This window comes from Citrus sinensis, chromosome 5, assembly GCF_022201045.2.
Source record: "Citrus sinensis cultivar Valencia sweet orange chromosome 5, DVS_A1.0, whole genome shotgun sequence".
NCBI lineage: Eukaryota > Viridiplantae > Streptophyta > Magnoliopsida > Sapindales > Rutaceae > Citrus > Citrus sinensis.
This window is the reverse complement of record NC_068560.1, coordinates 589,426-611,076: the sequence shown is the minus strand read 5'-3', so window position 1 is coordinate 611,076 and position 21,651 is coordinate 589,426. Positions and strand designations below refer to the sequence as shown.

Sequence of the window (21,651 nt, the reverse complement as noted above, 5' to 3'; positions counted from 1 at the left end):
ATGTTTTCTGTTTCATTTGTGGGCTGCTTGGGCACACCGAAAAATTATGTCCGAAGCTGTATGATTGTGAGGCTACTGATATGGTTAGGCTATATGGACCAGAGATGAAGGCTCCAACTCGTCGGAATGCAATGACCTCCGGTGAACGGTGGCTACGTTCAGTACCTCCGAACAAAGGTGGGTTCACTTTTGGTATGCCCACGAAATTCGTAAGTAGAGCCGAGATTAATGATACAAATGCCAAAAAATCGGGAGTTACCACTAATAGGAAAATGCCTAACAATTTTGGAAGGGATGGGCATGAGCATATGGAAAATATGGAGATATCAAAGGCATTGGCAGTTGTCAAAATTCGTGAGAATCAAAGGAATGATAAAGGAAAAGGGGTGGATTGGTTTACCAATGAGCTGGATATTGTTCACGTGGCTGATAGCTGTAGAGAGAAAGGCATCGTTCTAAAGGAAACTAAAAGGAGACGGGCCGAGATGGTGGTGTATGGGCTTGGGCAATCAGAGGGTGATGTGCAATCTATGGTAGTGGATCCAAAAAACGGGCTAGCGGTGGGACCTGGTTTTCAGGCCCACCGAGACCAATGAGTACCTTGAGTTGGAACTGCCGTGGTTTGGGCCAGCCACGGACAGTTCGAATGTTAACAGAACTGGTTCGTAAAAAAAAACCTTCCTTCATATTCCTTATAGAAACGTTATGTAGTAAAAGCAAGCTTGAAAGTATTAAAAGACAGTTGGGCTATGATGGGCTCTTTGTTGTTGAACGTGTGGGCCGAAGTGGAGGACTCGCGCTTCTTTGGTAGGCAACTAGTTCTGTGAGGCTTCTAAAGTATGCTACCAATTTTATAGATGCTGAAATTGAAGTTCAGGAGATAGGAAAGTGGAGACTGACTGGCTTTTATGGCTATCCTGAGTCTAGCAGGAGGCGGGAATCGTGGGATTTGCTCCGTTTACTTTCTTCTTCATCCTCTCTTCCATGGCTATGCATAGGGGATTTTAATGATCTTTTGGCGGCAAATGATAAGCGGGGTAAAATTGTTCATCCTAATTGGAAGTTGGTGGGTTTCCAAAAAGCTATTGAAGATTGCAATCTGATTGATCTAGGTGTTGAGGGATATCAGTATACTTGGGAGAGGGCTAGGGGAACTGATAGATGGGTTGAAGAACGACTTGACAGAGCCTTTGCTTCTGAGGCGTGGTTGCAGCGTTTCACCAGAGCGAAGGTATATACTTTAGAATCGTCCTGTTCTGATCACCTCCCTATATTTTTGGATCCTAGTCCAGGCCAATATATTACGAGGAATAGGCATTTTCGGTTTGAAAATGTTTGGTTGCGGGAGGTGGATTGCAGCGAGGTTATTCGGGAAAGTTGGCATTCTAATTCGGGGCACTCTATCCAAAACAAAATTCTGGCTTGTGGGTCTGCTTTAACGGAGTGGGGGAGTCACCTAGGCTGAAACTTTCGTAAGCGTATTATGGACTGTAAGAACCGAATGGCTTCCTTATGAGGGCGTCGTGATAGAAATGGTGTGGCTGAGTTTACAGAGGCTAGGAATCGTTATAATGAGTTGCTGCATAGTCACGAGGTATTTTGGAAATAGCGGGCAAAATCGCTTTGGCTCAGAGAAGGAGATCAGAACACTCGTTACTTTCATGCCTCGGCTTCAGCACGGAAAAGGCAAAACTCCTTGGGGAATCTTCGCAATGATCAAGGAGAATGGTGCGCTAATTCTGATGAGGTGGATGCATTGATAGTTGATTACTTTAAGGGCTTGTTTACAGCTGGAGAGGTCCAAACTGCCGAAGTTCTTCAATGTGTGGCTACAAAGGTTACAAGTGAACATAACTCAATGTTGTTAGCTCCCTTTTCAGCCATTGAAGTGAAAGACGCAGTGTTTGGTATGCACCCGGATAAGTCCCCAGGTCCTGATGGGATGAACCCGGCCTTCTATCAAAAATTCTGGCATATCGTTGGTGAGGATGTGGTTTTGGCTTGCCTTAAATTTCTTCAGGATGCTTCCTTTCCGGTAGGCTTGAATGATACTTCAATTGTATTAATTCCGAAGAAGCAAAGGCCTGAATTTTTATCGGATATGAGACCCATTGCGTTATGCAATGTTCTTTATAAGATCATTTCTAAAATGTTAGCTAACCGTATGAAATTAGTGCTTGATTTGGTTATTTCAGATTCACAAAGCGCCTTTGTGCCGGGACGAGCTATCACAAATAACATAATCATATCAGCTGAGATTATGCACTTCTTGAAGCGAAAATGGCAAGGAAAAAATGGGGTAGCTGCATTGAAAATTGATATGTCTAAGGCATATGATAGGATCAAGTGGAAGTTTCTTCAAGATATGATGCTTAAGATGGGGTTTGATGCAAAGTGGGTGGCGTTAATGATGCTCTGTGTTTCTACTGTTAGATATCGTGTGCTTCGTGAGGGTAAGGAGCTTGGTCCGATTGTTCCCTGTAGAGGCCTTCGCCAAGGGGATCCTTTATCCCCGTACTTATTTATTCTATGTGCGGATGGATTAAGTTCATTGATTCGAAGGCAAGAGCGCAATGGATTGATTCACGGAGTTAGAATTGCGAGAGGAGCTCCATCGGTGTCTCATCTGTTTCTTGCGGATGATAGTTTCCTGTTCTTTCGGGCAAACGATAATGAAGCTAACTTAATCAAGCATTTGCTGGCAGTATATGGACGAGCTTCTGGCCAAGTAGTTAACTTTAGTAAATCTTCAATCTCATTTAGTGCTAATGTAGTTGAAAGTGTATCTCGGGAGATATGTGCTATTCTTGAGGTTAATTCTACTGCAAATCATGGGGCTTACCTTGGGCTGCCATCAGCCATTGGAAGGAAAAAGAAAGAAGTATTTAAATATATTAGAGACAAGTTATGGCAAAGACTTCAAGGGTGGAGTACGAGGATGCTTTCGCGGGCTGGGAAGGAGATTTTGTTAAAGACTGTGGCACTTGCTCTGCCTAATTATGCTATGAGCATTTATTTGCTGCCTAAAGAGCTATGTAGAGAACTAGAAGGGTTGATGAATTCATTCTGGTGGCGTAACAATCACAGTAGTGGGAAAGGAATTAATTGGGTTAAATGGGAATACTTGTGCAACCCAAAGGGGTGTGGTGGACTTGGGTTCAAGCAGCTTCATTTATTTAACATTGCGATGTTAGGAAGACAGATGTGGAAGCTATTAACCTGCCCTGAATCTTTAATGGCGAGAATCCTCAAAGCTCGTTACTATCCGCGAACATCTGTTGTTCGAGCTTCATTGGGGCATAATCCCAGCTATGTATGGCGTTCCATTCTGGCTGCAAAGGAAGTGGTGGTCCAAGGGAGTAGAGTGCAGGTTGGCAGTGGGCATTCGATCTCAATTGGGAAAGATCCTTGGCTTCCAGATCTCCAAGATGGGTGTGTATCTACAAATCTTAACGAGGAGCTAGCTGCAGCTCCTGTCAGCAGCTTAATGATGCCTCACCAAAGGGTTTGGGACTATGATGTTGTTTCGGACATCTTCAACTTAAGAGATAAGGAACTGATCCTAAAGATTCCCCTTAGTTCCCGCCGTGAAGAGGATATGTGGTAATGGATGGCTGATCCCCGGGGATGTTATTCGGTTCGTAGCTGTTATAAGGTATTAAATCCTATCACTCCTGATTCTGGTGCGAATGTGTGGCGGAAACTGTGGAATTTGCAGGTGCCGAACAAAGTTAAGAATTTTATTTGGAGAGCTGCACACAATGTGTTACCTACAGCAACCAATTTAATCTCTAAAAGGGTGGATGTTCCCTCTACTTGTTCTGTATGTAATGCCTATGAAGAAACAATGTTACATTCCTTGGTTGCATGCAGTTTTGCTCAGTCTTGTTGGAATTCTTCATCGGTTGGTTTTGTTGGCTATTGCTCTACTTTTTTGGACTGGCTTGCTCAAGTGTTTATAAGGTGCAGTAAGGAGGAGTGTAATATTGCAATGATGATTTGTTGGCAGATTTGGGTGAATCGAAACAATAAAGTTTGGAATAACACAGCCTGCTCAGTTTGTCAAATTCTCAACTCTGCTGGGCAATTTCTCTATCAGTGGCAAGCGGCAAAGAGGCAAGTCTTTGATATTAATGATGATACTCAGCGGCTGGTTCATGGGGCATTGTGTTGGGAGAAACCTAAGTTTGGTTGGGTAAAGTGCAATGTGGATGCAGCTGTGTTTGCTTCTCAAGGGAAGATTGGGATCGGCTGTGTGATTCGAAATTCACAAGGAGGTTTTTTGGCAGCAAGGTGTGTGGAAGTGGTAGGAAATTTTGGAGCAAGGGAGGCTGAAGCTCTTAGCATAAGAGAGGCTCTTAGTTGGATGAAAGAACTGCATTTCCCATGTGTTATCATAGAGATGGACTGCCTCCAAGTGTTCCGAGCTTTGGTTGAGGAATTCTCCAGCCCAAATGGATTTGGTTTGATTATTGAAGACTGTCGAGCTTTAGTTAAGTTTATAGGAGAAGTGCAATTCTCATTTGTATGTCGATCTGCGAACTGTGCCGCTCACTCCGTAGCGAGGGCTTCAGGTTCTTTGTCAGGTCTCCAGGAGTGGAATATTGTTCCACCTGTATGGTTGTTAAACAATTTGTAAGCTTTGATTAATAAAATTTCTTCCTTTCAAAAAAAAAAAAACTTTATAAAAGCGCACAATTTTATTTCTATACCCAATTCTTTCCGTCAACATCAATCCTCTCCTTTTTTTCAATCCCCGAGTTCCGATCAAGCAGTAAAAAGATGAAGAGAAATTGTTTCCTTCTTAAAAATGACGTCTTTATAAATTTGTCAAGCAGAAAAAATAAATAAAAAGCTTAACTAGGACATTAGTTTATTTTTATAAATATAAATATTTTGAGAATATAAATCAAGTAAAATAACTTATATACCGTTAATTTAATAATAAATTGTAAATTATGGAGAAACCACCGGGGTAAAAATCAAAATGACCGAAAATTTCCCATTATATCTTGTACATGTATAATTTCTCCAAGTATAAATAACTGGCGTTATTGGAGCCAAGTCATCAAAAGCTCCCTAGTGCTCTATGTGCTCTCTTTCTGCCCTTGTGCTCTCTTCTACGATTGCTGGGTTTTCAAGTTTACTTAGATATAGCTCCGTTGGTCAAACTATGCACTTTGCTTTTATTTTACCCGACTAATAATTAGTTAGGTCTACTTGATGTATAATTTCTCCATGTATAAATAACTAGCGTTATTGGAGCCAAGTCATCAAAAGCTCCCTAGTGCTCTATGTGCTCTCTTACTTAGATGTAGCTCCGTTGGTCAAAAGTTTGCTTGATGTATATTTGGTACGTGAAGTCATGAACAACACTTGCATGAACTTCAAAGTTCCCGGTTCAAGTCTCAACTGCTACTTTAACTGAGATAACTTCTCAAACAATGGGCTAAGGTTGCGAGACATTATATCACACAAAGTGAATGAAAGGAAGCAATAGATTTCATATTCGTGAAGAACTGAAGATAGAGGTTGGATAAAAACATGGTGGTATGGATTAACTGATATTACTTCCAAGTTTCAACCAATATCCTCCCATACGCCACATTAATTGTATCTGTGTCTCTGTGTAATTATTTATTTAAGGAAAAAAAAAGGCTAACATATATAATTGTAATTACAATATTTGGGATGATGTTGTCGTAACCATCAATTAAGGCGGATAGGAGGGAGCAGATAAATCAATGAATGTTACGTACAAAGGCTAGCATAAATGTATATGTTTAAGTAGGAAATCTAATGAAGGTGTACGTTCAGTTGTTTGATTTATATTGTGGCCGGTTTCCCTTCAAGAGGCTGGTAATTAAGAGTAGGTCCAGCTCGATATAAAATGCCATTTATAGTTAATTACTTAATTACTTCTCCGGGCTTTTAATACGCACGCACATGGAAAAGAAACAAACTCTGGAAGGGTATGGTATAATTGAAACGTGTGAATGTGAATGATATCATGAAGATGGTGGAACCTAGCTAATTGAACAAAAAATTAATCAATACGAATTAAATTAGAAATCTTAATTAATTTATTAATACAAATGCATTGACGCAGCAGTACAAACATAAGGCTTAATAACTAATTAAATGTAGAGAGATAGAATTGAGAAAGGAAGGGAAAGAGAGATTATAGCTACTTATAAATTAAATACAACATGCATGCAGAATTAACCCACGTCATGGCATAGTTGAAGATCAAGATGAAGATTGGAGATTAAAGATGTATCATAAGCTAGCTAGCACAATCGATTCGCTGGGGGATACGTGCTCCCAGGGGCAGGCGTGCAATGTTCACCCTTTTTGGAATTCTGGGAATTAGGGGTACAAGAGCGATAGTTTACGCCTCTTCCGCAACCGAATGGTAGACTGGAGGGATTCAATACGTTTGTTGCAGCTGCAGCTAACTTTAATTCCGGATCATCATGAAAAAACAACACATCAGGATCAATATGGAAATTATTAATGTTGGTGCCGTTGCCTGCAGCACAAGATTTATTTGCGGTGAAGAAGAGTATCATCATAGCTATGATCGATGCCGAGACACCGCTTCCCAATCCCATCACATTATTATTTCCCATGCTTTTTTCCTGTGTACAAGTCTTACTGACTACTTTTTCGAGCTTGTTTGGGAGATGCCAGCAGCTTCTTGTATTATATGTAATGTCTTGTCAAAATCCAATTTTTTTGGTTCGAATAGTTGACAACTTGGCCTTGGACTGGCCACTTGATTACATATATATTGTCACGGATTTCATTTGCTTTAATTATATATAGTGTAGGACACGTAATGCTATAATTGAGCAAGTCTCACATGTTTTTGGATTATTCGCGCAAATTTAATTTGGCATCATTCACCTACCATTCTCCAGACCAATTCAAATAATATTGTTCTTTTCCACTAGTTAAAATAAAGTTTTTTTTAATACTGTATATTTCTTAATTAAGGGCATGATTACAGACCAGGAATTATCATAATAAAAATATTGAAACATAATTAAATAATTATTTAGTGTTAGTAGAAAGAATCGATCTAGTCTAGTGGCTTGTTCAATATAATTGTACATTTTCACTCGACATGTACTCTTTTGGCAACAAAAACATACATGCATGCGTGCGCGCACACACACACACATATATAAAATAAGAATTTCACTAAAATACAAAAAAATGTAAATACATTGAAAACTATATCTTTTTATTTGTTAATATATTGAAATTATATGTAATTTTTTTTTTTGGCATTGTCACTTTAACAAAGTGAGAATGCCCTCGCTATATATATGTATAATATAAGGAGCAATATTTCAACTTGAAATTTTGACTTAAGTTTTTTACATAAATTTTGAGTCATTAATCTCATGCAATTGAATAGTGGATGAATTGGCATCATTAAATGCTAATTTGACTTTTGATATCTACAATTAGATTGCACTAAATCATTAACTCAAAATTTATATAAAAAATTTAAGTTAAAATAAAGTATATGAGTCATTATCTAGTAAGGGATAACCTAAAGACAAGCAAAACACACACTCTAATGGTGTATTATATATTTATATATAAAAAATGATTTAGGGTCAAGCTAGAAGATAAGAAAAACACACGCTCTGATATTATATATTTTGTCTTATAGTATATTAAAATATGTGTTTTTTTTTGTAAATTATCCGTTAATTTGTATTAAATTAAAGAAATTTTCTAACAAAAGATCTCTTAATTTATTAAAGTAAGGGATAACATATTTTCAGCAGTACTTTTATTGAGTCTCTATACATATATAGTAATTTTTTGATATAAGAATAATTCAATTATTAAAGTAAGGGATAACATATTTTCAACATTAGTCTTATCAAGATTATTGAGTTTCTTCTGTAATTTGGAGGGCTCCTTAACTTCTAACATTCACTACAAGAATAATGGTTATTTCCAAGGGCAAATACTCTTGGAAATATACAAATGCCCTCGGAAAAACTCATTTCCAATGAAGTCATGCCATCAACTGTCATCGTATTAAGTCGCATCGAAAAAGCACAATTTTTGATGGGTCGTCGGGGAAAAAAATTATTTTCAACCACAATACCATCAGAAATGACATCAAATGCCCTAGGGAATAATCCCTATAAAACCAAAAATTACATATTTCCAATTGCATTTGCCCTTGAAAATGGCATCAACTGCCCTTGGAAATGAGATTGGATAACATAAATGATTACTATTCTAACAGTAATTTGCCCTCGAAAATGTAAGAAACACATTGGAAATATGCTTCTTTTTTATTTAGTGACCCATTTAATTTATTTAATATTATTATTTCTTACGCTTTTTGTTTTTATTTTTTTAAGTATTTGTAATGCCAATACAACACAATCAATTTCAATAGTATATTTTGAAAAAAAAATCCCAAATGTATATGCAGTATGATCTCATACTCATAGCTTGAATTATTTCAATCATCCTCCAACACGTCTTCTTCAGTCTCTTGAGACTTGCGTTCGCTTCTACCTCATCTTCTCAATTCCCATCATCATCTTCATTCGACCAAATAATATCCTATATAAATCAAGAAATATTAATCTGCTCCATCCCCACATCATCATTAGTAGACCAAATAATATCCTAGATGAATGAAGAAATATTAATCAGTAAATTATCAAATCAGTAACTAGTATAATAATATGTTATATTCGAACAATCGCTTTGTATAAAGCTGAGCATAAGTATTATAACCAAAATATGGTTAAGAAACCTAACAAAATATGATACTGGAGCCATGGATAATAATCATTAGAGCAATATTTTGTTACAATAAGCAAATATGCTAATATTTGGAGTCAACAGAAAGAGTTGGATTTTAAATTTAGCAAGTATTTACTAACCTATAAATCTGGACATTAGTCGGTATACAAGTTTAGAGAGGTAGAAAAATGCAACAGTGCCATTAAAAGATCTATGTGCTTGCGATAATCTAGTCTATCAGTTACAAAACCCTGTTATGGTTAGTTTCTATAGATTAGAAAGTGCAAAAAAAATTGAAAAAAAGGCTTGAAAGTAAATGAAAATTAACAAGAAAATTAACAATTGAGTTTCCAAGAACGAGCTTCACTATTCTTTTCAACTTCTTCACTATTCTTTTCAAGAAAATTAAAATTAGTTTATTTTTATAAATTTAAATATTTTGATAATATAAATCAAGTAAAATAACTTATATACCGTTAATTTAATAATAAATTGTAAATTATGGAGAAACCACCGGGGTAAAAATCAAAATGACCGAAAATTTCCCATTATTTCTTGTACATGTATAATATCTCCATGTATAAATAACTGGCGTTATTGGAGCCAAGTCATCAAAAGCTCCCTAGTGCTCTATATGCTCTCTTTCTGCCTTGTGCTCTCTTCTACGATTGCTGGGTTTTCAAGTTTACTTAGATATAGCTCCGTTGGTCAAAACTATGCACTTTGCTTTTATTTTACCCGACTAATAATTAGTTAGGTCTGCTTGATGTATAATTTTTCCATGTATAAATAACTGGCGTTATTGGAGCCAAGTCATCAAAATGTCACGGACCGCAATCGTGGCACCCAAGATATGCGCTTGTACGCTAGTGTCGATGATGGTTGTGCTGATTGTTGGAGACGTGCTTCAGGAATGTGTGTGTGGGGAATATAATGCCCTAGACTCTTTGGAGTTCAGGCAGGCTGACCCGGTTGAGTTTGGGGAGCTTGTCGCTAGTCGAGGACTTAATGTTGAAGAGGGGTCTAGGAAAATCCTGACGCACATTGGTTGGGAACTGAAGCCGTTCTCCTGACGAGCCCAAGGCAGGGCGAAACCAGTCGACATTGTGCCACTTCCACTAGGCTTACTCTCGTAGTATGCGATGCGGGAGTGCCGCACGGGCTCGAAACCTCTCATCCTGTGACAAATGGTATCAGAGCCGCGCTTGTCATCTCTCGAAGTCCTCGTTGCGAGCTCGCCAAGCGCTCCAATGCCGCACCACGCAGGTCCCCACCCTTTTGGGCGCAAGGGTCGACAAGCGGGACGAACAGGCGGGTTCTCACACCCCCAAGTGTTCGCACTAAGTGGACAGTGTCTGCACGCGGGTCCTCTCCCCGGATTGAGGACGAGTAGGCAAGGAGTTCATGGGTTGAGATTGACAAGCCGATCTTCACGTTTTCGCGCGGAAGTGCACACTTGAGAGGCGTACTCCTCATGCACGAGGACGTGCATGGTTATGGCGGTGGGAGAATGTCACGGACCGCAATCGTGGCACCCAAGATATGCGCTTGTACGCTAGTGTCGATGATGGTTGTGCTAATTGTTGGAGACGTGCTTCAGGAATGTGTGTGTGGGGAATATAATGCCCTAGACTCTTTGGAGTTCAAGCAGGCTGACCCGGTTGAGTTTGGGGAGCTTGTCGCTAGTCGAGGACTTAATGTTGAAGAGGGGTCTAGGAAAATCCTGACGCACACTGGTTGGGAACTGAAGCCGTTCTCTTGACGAGCCCAAGGCAGGGCGAAACCAGTCGACATTGTGCCACTTCCACTAGGCTTACTCTCGTAGTATGCGATGCGGGAGTGCCGCACGGGCTCGAAACCTCTCGTCCCGTGACAAAAAGCTCCCTAGTGCTCTATGTGCTCTCTTACTTAGATGTAGCTCCGTTGGTCAAAAGTTTGCTTGATGTATATTTGGTACGTGAAGTCATGAACAACACTTGCATGAACTTCAAAGTTCCCGGTTCAAGTCTCAACTGCTACTTTAACTGAGATAACTTCTCAAACAATGGGCTAAGGTTGCGAGACATTATATCACACAAAGTGAATGAAAGGAAGCAATAGATTTCATATTCGTGAAGAACTGAAGATAGAGGTTGGATAAAAACATGATGGTATGGATTAACTAATATTACTTCCAAGTTTCAACCAATATCCTCCCATACGCCACATTAATTGTATCTGTGTCTCTGTGTAATTATTTATTTAAGGAAAAAAAAAGGCTAACATATATAATTGTAATTACAATATTTGGGATGATGTTGTCGTAACCATCAATTAAGGCGGATAGGAGGGAGCAGATAAATCAATGAATGTTACGTACAAAGGCTAGCATAAATGTATATGTTTAAGTAGGAAATCTAATGAAGGTGTACGTTCAGTTGTTTGATTTATATTGTGGCCGGTTTCCCTTCAAGAGGCTGGTAATTAAGAGTAGGTCCAGCTCGATATAAAATGCCATTTATAGTTAATTACTTAATTACTTCTCCGGGCTTTTAATACGCACGCACATGGAAAAGAAACAAACTCTGGAAGGGTATGGTATAATTGAAACGTGTGAATGTGAATGATATCATGAAGATGGTGGAACCTAGCTAATTTAACAACAAATTAATCAATATGAATTAAATTAGAAATCGTAATTAATTTATTAATACAAATGCATGGATGCAGCAGTACAAACATAAGGCTTAATAACTAATAATATATAGAGAGATAGAATTGAGAAAGGAAGGGAAAGAGAGATTATAGCTACTTATAAATTAAATACAACATGCAGAATTAACCCACACCATGGCATATATTGTCACGGATTTCATTTGCTTTAATTATATATAGTGTAGGACACGTAATGCTATAATTGAGCAAGTCTCACATGTTTTTGAATTATTCGCGCAAATTTAATTTGGCATCATTCACCTACCATTCTCCCGACCAATTCAACTAATATTGTTCTTTTCCACTAGTTAAAATAAAGTTTTTTTTAATACTGTATATTTCTTAATTAAGGGCATGATTACAAACCAGGAATTATCATAATAAAAATATTGAAACATAATTAAATAATTATTTAGTGTTAGTAGAAAGAATTGATGTAGTCTGGTGGTTTGTTCAATATAATTGTACCTTTGCACCCGACATGTACTCTTTTGGCAACAAAAACATACATGCACGCGCGCACGCGCGCACATATATAAAATAAGAATATCCTCTCTTTACTAAAATAAGAATTTCACTAAAATACAAAAACAAATGTCAATACATTGAAAACTATATCTTTTTTATTTGAAATCTATATGTATATATTATTTTGGGCATTCTCACCTCACTATATATATATAATATAAGGAGCAATATTTCAACTTGAAATTTTGACTTAATTTTTTTACATAAATTTTGAGTCATTAATCTCATGCAATAAAATAGTGAATGAATTGGCATCATTAAATGCTAATTTGACTTTTAATATCTACAATTAGATTGCACTAAACCATTAACTCAAAATTTATATAAAAAATTTAAGTTAAAATAAATTATATGAGTCATTATCTAGTAAGGGATAAACTAAAGGCAAGCAAAACACACACTCTAATAGTGTATTATATATTTATATATATAAAATGATTTAGGGTCAAGCTAGAAGGTAAGAAAAACACATGCTCTAATATTATATATTTTATCTTATAGTATATTAAAATATGTGTTTTTTTTTGTAAATTATCTGTTAATTTGTATTAAATTAAAGAAATTTTCTAACAAAAGATCTCTTAATTTATTAAAGTAAGGGATAACATATTTTCAGCAGTACTTTTATCGAGTCTCTATACATATATAGTAATTTTTTGATATAAGAATAATTCAATTATTAAAGTAAGGGATAACATATTTTCAACATTAGTCTTATCGAGATTATCGAGTTTCTTCTGTAATTTGGAGGGCTCCTTAACTTCTAACATTCACTACAAGAATAATGGTTATTTCCTAGGGCAAATACTCTCGGAAATATACAAATGCCCTCGGAAAAACTCATTTCCAATGAAGTCATGCCGTCAACTGTCATCGTATTAAGTCGCATCGAAAAAGCACAATTTTCGATGGGTCGTCGGCGAAAAAAATTATTTTCAATAGCAATGCCATCATAAATGACACCAAATGCCCTCAGAAATAATCCCCATAAAACAAAAAATTACATATTTCCAATTGCATTTGCCCTTGAAAATGGCATCAACTGCCCTTGGAAATGAGATTGGATAACATAAATGATAGCATATTCTAACAGTAATTTGCCCTCGAAAATGCAAGAAACACATTGGAAATATGCTTCTTTTTTATTTAGTGACCCATTTAATTTATTTAATATTATTGTTTCTTACGCTTTTTGTTTTTATTTTTTTTAAGTATTTGTAATGCCAATACAACACAATCAATTTCAATAGTATATTTTGAAAAAAAAAAATCCCAAATGTATATGCAGTATGATCTCAGAGCTTGAATTATTTCAATCATCCTCCAACACGTCTTCTTCAGTCTCTGAGACCTGCGTTCGCTTCTACCTCATCTTCTCAATCCCCATCATCATTTTCATTCGACCAAATAATATCCTATATAAATCAAGAAATATTAATCTGCTCCATCCCCACATCATCATTAGTAGACCAAATAATATCCTAGATGAATGAAGAAATATTAATCAGTAAATTATCAAATCAGTAACTAGCATAATAATATGTTATATTCGAACAATCGCTTTGTATAAAGCTGAGCATAAGTATTATAACCAAAATATGGTTAAGAAACCTAACAAAATATGATACTGGAGCAATGGATAATAATCATTAGAGCAATATTTTGTAACAAAAAGCAAATATGCTTATACTTGGAGTCAGCAGCAAGAGTTGGATTTTAAATTTAGCAAGTATTTACTAACCTATAAATTTGTACATTAGTCCGTACACAAGTTTAGAGAGGTAGAAAAATGCAACACTGCCATTAAAAGATCTATGTGCTTGCGATAATCTAGTCTATCAGTTACAAAACCCTGTTATGGTTAGTTTCTATACATTAGAAAGTGAAAAGCAAATTGAAAAAAAGGCTTGAAAGTAAATGAAAATTAACAAGAAAATTAACAAGTGAGTTTCCAAGAACGAGCTTCACTATTCTTTTCAACTTCTTCACTTCCTTATCCAAAAACTATAATACAATGAAGAATGCCAAACAATGAGCATGAAATAATTGCTACTTGAAGTATCAACCATGAACCATCGCCAATTATAAATTGTTCACAAACCTTGAAAGAGAGTAAAACTACTATGAAGAGTTTGGATTCATCATCAGAAACAGCAACAAAAGCAAGCCCTTCAGCTAGCTCAACTGAAAACTCATCAACTGTCAAATTATATGTGCATACAAATTAACCTTAAAAAAAAAAGAGAAAATATAGTTTAAACATAGTAGTATTATTTTCCTAATGATCCAATACTCAGCATGCATGGCTTTGAATGTAGACTCAAATAATATGCGGTAAATAGAACCCAAACAGAAAATAAAAGAAAACTCGTTCGAGATTTAAGTAGTTATATGTTAGTTACCTTAGTTTCGACCTCGTTGTGCACTCTCAGATAAGGAACATTGTTATTAAATTCTCTAGCAGTTGCAGCATGTGCTACTTTACTCTTTAATTTAATAGCAGAGTCCACAGTCCCCATATATCAACTAAGAAATTCAATAAGGAAAACAAAAATTGGACAAAGCTTCAAAGTCCATAGTCCTTGTATACCCGCAAGGAAAGTTTTTCAAAGGTTTTAACTTATTACATATAGATGTTACCATGAAAGCAAATAAACAGTGGCGGCACATGCTCTGTAAATTAAATTCAGTAACTAACAAAATACAAACTAAAAATACAGTAACTAGTTGTAGCTAGGCCTGCTCTCTGATTCAATATTTTTTTCTTTTGGTTGTTATTCTCTTATTCTTCCCTACCGGATTTGATTCCTAATTAGCTTTTGAAAATCAAGCATGTGCTGCTGCTTCTGATTTTTTGAGTCATCTTAATTAGACTTATGCTATATCTTATCCTTCTTGCTTTCATTACGCCATACTATTAATTAATAACATGTGCTGACAAACACGCATGCATTGATAAATAATTCACATGATTCTTGATCAACTAAATGGAAGAATCAATATTCTTTCTGAAAAAAGAAAATTACAAAAATGCAAAAATGATGCTGCGAAGTTGTAATTATACACTAGAATTATAGTCTCCATGAATCTGATAGTTTACTATCCACTGACTAAGCCCCAGCAATATTTAAATAGCATTCATTTTTTCTATCAGGCATTTCAACAAATAGCTTGAAGAATCCTTTGAAATCAGATAAAGGAGACCTTATATTTTTTTCCATTAATATGTTTTAACCATCAGTTGAGCTAAATAATAATTTTAAATCAGTGAGCTAGGCTTTATTAATCTAATTGAAGTCAGCTAATATTGGAATAATATCCTAGGCTCGGGTTCGTTAATTAAAGTTGCTCAAATTGAGTAGCTAATTAAAGTTGCATCAGGATCATAAGGTAACTTACTGATTTAAAGAAGAGAGCTAAATGTTCAACATTATGATAATAAAATTAAAGAGTATTGAAATATGAAAACTGGACCTTGATATGCGATTTTAATAGCCTGTTCGAAGTCGGATTGTTCGATGTGTCTGTTGAGCAAGGTGAAGAGATCTCTGATTGGAACCCTAAAATTATCAACTGATGGAAATCATAAACTAATCCAAAACTAACTTCAATCTAACCTTAAATTAATTTTAAAAAAATAAAGAAATCGACTGCAAAATTAAGAGACCGAACAACGAAGAAGTGAGATAATTACCTTTGGGCAATTAAGAAGTGAGAACAATGGAGATGTGAAAATGATCATTGCGGCTTTTTGACTAAAATATACACCTTTAGATTGAATGAAATGAAGCGGATGAAAATTTAAGTCATCATTTCAAGTTACATTTCTTTTTTCAATGAATGTTACAGGGAATTTAAATTACGGAAACAAGCGCTAAAAACGTGGTGCATGAAAATCGAAAACTTGACCCCAAAAAAATTAAATCAATAAGACAATATATTAATATGAGCAAACTTCTTTATTAGAAACATTTTAGGTACCAAATGTAAAGCCATTGAATGCATGACAATAGTAAAAGCAAAAGATTAAACATCTACATAACAGATCAAGGCTCACACTCAAAATTTAATACACAACAAAGTAACACTAAACATGGCAAAGTTGATCTTATTAAATCAAATAACAAAATGGGAAATGAAAACAAGTCCAAACTTCAATCCTCTTCCAACATGTCACCATCATCTTCAGCCAACTTATTGAGAAAAAAATCAAGATAGATACATAACTAGAGGACTAGATAGCGGATCTAATTTTCATTCAACAATTCTGTCAGCATAAATCACAGATTCACGGAAGCTCATCCTCAAAGGATAATAAAGGGGAATTGTATACTTTAATGGGGATAACCAACTAAACAAAATAAAAAAAGCAGCGCCTCTGTATTTGAAATTACTTGCAAGCCTTCCGAAAACACAGCGGGGTTAATACAAGCACGCTGGATATTGTTTTGTTAAGTCAATCATAAGCAAAATTTGTTTCATAAAACACCACCAAGCAAGATACAGTATTTAACACCATATGCATGATTTCACAATTAGCCCAAAAATGAAATGATTAACAAAAAGGCAAGCCTAGTGGACCAAATGAAGAAATCTTCTACTCCTGTTTTGCATTGTTGTACCCTCATTTGTACAGTACTCAACCTCATATAAATTTATCCATCACTACAAGGAGCTTAACTAGTTAATTACCCTGCTAGTTTTCTTTTTGGTAGATGTACTGATATCAATATTGTCATTTTTCAAAGCCGGAATCGCTAGTAATCGCCGGTCAGCCATACGGCGGTGAATTCGTTCCCGGGCCTTGTACACACCGCCCGTCACACTATGGGAGCTGGCCATGCCCGAAGTCGTTACCTCACAAATATAACACCTATTTTTATATCTGTAAATTATCACCATAAAATAAAATTAAAAAGAAATAGAGATGAATTAAATTTTTGGAACAAAAATATTAACCAAGTATTAGAGTGCTAACATTTAAACTAAAGTCTGACAAAAACATAATCAAAATGACATCATTTTGAATGTGTTTTTATTAATCTTTTATCAGGCTTTGGTTCCTCAGTCATTCTTATAAGTATTAACTCATCATCATATTTTAATTTAACTAAACAAAATAGCTTACATCCCCTTAACAACTACTTCAAAATGCTTGAATTTCACATTCCCTATCCCTATTTCTAAAGGATATTTCGTCCATCGATTGTAAGCTTGCATCCATATAGGCGGCACTGAAGAAGGGAGGCTCATAGTCCACTGGCTGTATGGTGTGCAAAATGGAGCATATCTATCACATTTTGTGTAACTGTAAAAGTAATAACATCTTTCCATAATATATCTTCAATTTTGAATTAACCAATCATGACGGTTATTAACAAGTATGATTTCATTGAAGATTGAATGATCTCACTAAAGTGCGCATTGAACGTGTAAAGCACTGCATATATAACTTTAGCTTTTTAAGGATGGACTATTTGCTATTTAAATTTTATTTTGAATACTTTATTTCTCTGCACATTTATTGAAAAAAATTTAAAAATAATTTTTACTCGCGCACTCTTTCAAATACCAAACTAGTCCTTTATTAAACTCGCACTAACAATTATTGATTTCTTTTCATGCCCATAAAATATCTCATCTCATCACTCTCTAAGTCATAACTCATAATGCCCAAGAATGCTTTAATCAATTGACTCAACTTTTCTTTGCATTTGATGTCCCTCTATATAAATGTTGCGATTTTTTAATCGTATTGAAATTTGTTCTTCCCATATGAAACTTCATTTCTTCAGGTTTTTTTTTTTCATTATTTTGTTACATTGAAGTAAAGACTCTGCGGCCGCGTGATGACTTGATCATGTAGAACTAAGTATTTTGTTTTTGAAAAAATGAAGTTCGAAAAGAACTTTGATTTTATTCTTCTATGTTTCTTACAGTAGAATTAGAGAGAATTTATATGCAAGTTTTACAAGAGCAAATATTCACACATTATGAGCTAAATCAAAGGAAAGCAAATAACGATCCCATATTCAAAGGGATTACAAATCAGCCACATATAAGGAAACAATCTCTCTCAATTAGTCAAATGAAGCCAACAAAATCCTAACACTCCCCCTCAAGTTGGAGCATGTCTATCCAGCATGTTCAACTTGGTTGTTAGCCTCTTAAACACTTTCCTCGAAGAGTTTTTGTAAAAATGTCTGCCAACTGTGAATGAGATGGAACAAATTTGGTGATGATCTGACCATCTTGTATTTTCTCCCTTACCAAATGACAGTCAAGGTCTATGTGTTTGGTGCGTTCATGATATATCGGATTTGCTACTATGTGAAGAGCAACTTGGTTATCACATAATAGCCTTGCTGGTCCTATAGAAATTTGCATATCATTGAATAAAAATCTAAGCCAAGTGAGCTCACAGGTTGCTGCTGCCATGGACCTGTACTCAACTTCTGATGATGATCTTGAGACTGTTTTCTGCTTCTTTGCTTTCCAAGAAATCAACGAATCCCCTGAGCACACATAATAACATGATGTTGATCTTCTTGTTATAGGACAGTTTGCCCAATTAGCATCACTGTAAGTCTTTAAAGTAAAGGAATTGCTTGAGGAGAATAAACCTAAACCAGGGCTGCCCTTTAAATATTTAACAATACGAAGAGCAGCATCCGAGTGAGGCTTTCTTGGAGCATGCATAAATTGGCTTAAGATATTAATTGAGTATGTAATGCTGGTATCGTAATTGTGAGATATATTAGTCGGCCAACTAATCACCGGTAGCGAGATGGATTATGCAGCAAATTATCTTGATGATTTGTGAGCTTGAAACTAATCTCCATGGGGAAACTTACCGGTTGAGCACCCAAGTATCCAACATCGTCTATGATTTCTAAGGTATATTTTCGTTCAGAGATAACAAGACCTACTTTGGACCTTGCAACTTCCAACACAAGAAAATATTTAAGAAGACCAAGATCTTTGATATAAAATTACCGGTGAAGAAATTGTTTGAGATTGTGTATAGGAACTGCATCATTTCTGGTTATCACCATATCGTCTACATAAATAAGAACCATAGTTATAAATGAGCCTTTTTCTCACAAACAACGAGTAATCCGAATATTATTGAATAAAGTCAGCTTTCTTAACAGCATGAGAGTAAACCAACTGCGAGGAGATTGTTTAAGCCCATAAAGGGACTTATGAAGTCGACAAACAAGATTTTCCCCATATCGACAAAGTCCCGACAGTGGAGTCATATATACTTCTTCTTCTAAATCTCCATGCAGAAAAGCATTGGTCACATCCATTTGATACAATGGCCAATGTCTTGCAGTGGCCACAGCAAGTAAACAACGAACAGTGGTCAATTTAGCCACAAGAGCAAACGCCTCAATGTAATCCAGGTCTTCTTGTAACATTCAATCGTACCATTAGAATTGTATTTGATACGATAAACCCATTTGCTGCCAATGGGGTGATGACCAACAAGTAAAGGGACCGAGGACCACATCTTCTGTGAATTGAGAGCATCAAGTTCACGTTGCACAGTCTCTTTTCATTTTAGATCCAATACAGCCTGAGCGTAAGAGGTTGGTTCTAGGACACTTGAAATGGTGTTAACAAAGTGTTTATGAGTAAAAGACAAAGAATCATAGGAAATGTATTTACCTAAAGGATATTGAGTACCTAATTTAGTTGAAAATGACTGACTTGAAGTTGCAGTTGATGGTGTTGTACTAATTTGTCCATAATGAAAGTCACGAAGGAGAACAGATAGTTGCCTGACGGTCACTTTTACGAATAGAAGGTACAGGAGAAGATATAGAGGAAGAAGGGGAAGAAGTTGATGACAATAAAGGATTAGGAGAGGGAATAATGGTCTCAGATGCTGGAGGCACAGGATGAGATTTAGGGGGAGATGGATCATCGATATAATCTAATATCTCAGGCGAGGGAAGAGTGCTATCTAATGATTTTTCAATACAAAGAAAAGGAAAAATAGACTCATGAAAAATGACATCACGGTTGGAAAAAAAATTATTGAGTGTTGAGATAATATAACCGATAGGCTTTTTGGCCTATAGGATAACCAACAAAGGTGCATTGTCGAGCTCGAGAATCAAACTTATTAGACGGTTGTAGATTTGTTGCACAACAGAGACATCCAAAAACTCGTGAGTGTAGTTAGGTGGCTTATTACACAACAACTCATATGGAGATTTATATTGCAATAAGGGAGTGGGAAGAAGATTTATAAGATAAGCTACAGTAAGTAAGCTCTACCCCCAAAATTTTAAAAGAAGATTGGCATCAATTCTCAAAACCCGACTAACATTAATGAGATGACAATGTTTTCGTTCAACTACACCATTTTGTTGAGGTGTAGAGGGAAATGAGATTTGAAATAAAATACCCAGGTTGGATAAATAAGGTTTTATGGAAAGAAAAAATAAAGTTTTATGGAAAGAAATTTTGAACCATTATCACTTCTAAGACATTTGACTTGGCAATTAAACTGAGCGTTCACAAAAGAAATAAATGTTTTTATTAATCCTTGGGTTTCGAATTTAAATTTCATTAAAAAATCCAAGTGAAACGAGTGTAATCATCAACTATAGTCAGGAAATAATGTGCCCCTATGTGAGTTGCAGTACGAAAAGGTCCCCAAATATCACAATGAATAACGAGTGTAATCATCAACTATGGGCAAATACTTGTATACACTTTCCATACCCGATTTCGATTTTAGAGATGAACTCGGGGACGTGTCTCCTCAAAATATGTACATATGGGAAAAACAAAATTTCTTATTATTTAGCATGCGTAATTTGACATAAAAGCTTAAAAAGTAAAATCCTTCTTATTATTAATATTCGATCCGTGTTAAGCGGACTAGCGAGAGGATCTTGTTTTCTCATATAAAATTTGGATGCAACGGTTCTTTCTGCTTATATCACTGATTCACAAAAGCCCTCAATAAAGAATAGAAACGGATATTGTGAAAAAACACAGCAGGGTTAATACAAGCGCATTGGATATTATTTTGTTCAGTCAAATCATGAGCAAATGATACTTCTTAAAATACTACCAGTCAAGATACAGTAGTTAATATCATATTATTTCTCAGGCTTTTGTTATGTTACATAATCATGTAACATACATGATTATGTAGCAGCCGTTAGATGAAAATCTAACGGTTGTGAGAATGACATGATTTTATTATTTTATATTTCCATAACCGTTGGATGCAAATTTAACGGCTGCTATATAATTATGTATTGTTAATGATTGTATAATATAACAGTCTCCTATTTCTCATTTGGCCCAAAAAAAATTGTAGGATGAGAAATCCGCTTGTCATAAATCAAACACTGACACATCAATGAATTCTCAGATGGGTATTATTGCTCAACCTAGAGGAGAGATACTAGGTAATAGAGGATGACGCGGAGAAAAAGCAGAGGAAAATTATGATCCAAGGTAATAAAGATGAAGGCTTTTGAGTAAAAAAAATACACGTATTAATCAATTCATGAGCAAAGAGCTAACATTGTAACAAGATCACGAAAGCAAATTAAAATTAGTTCCACATAACACATAATTCTCATGGAAAAATATAAGTCTGGCGGTCTT

The 21,651-nt window shown here is 35.7% G+C and overlaps 1 long non-coding RNA gene across 5 annotated transcripts; it reads right to left on the bottom strand.

Annotated features, from left to right (window-relative positions):
* Positions 1-8,352: 8,352 nt before the first annotated feature.
* On the bottom strand, positions 8,353-16,603 carry LOC102614997 (uncharacterized). 5 transcript variants are annotated; one of them, XR_008054497.1, is made up of 5 exons: positions 15,707-16,372; positions 15,487-15,572; positions 14,415-14,538; positions 14,110-14,241; positions 8,355-8,604 (listed from the first exon to the last, which is right to left on the bottom strand). It is a non-coding gene; the product is annotated as an uncharacterized LOC102614997 (long non-coding RNA). The 5 variants fall into 5 exon arrangements; XR_008054500.1 differs by having other exon boundaries at positions 8,353-8,670; positions 14,114-14,538; positions 15,707-16,603; XR_008054498.1 differs by lacking the exon at positions 8,355-8,604 and adding an exon at positions 13,048-13,427 and having other exon boundaries at positions 14,110-14,538; positions 15,707-16,600.
* Positions 16,604-21,651: the final 5,048 nt, after the last annotated feature.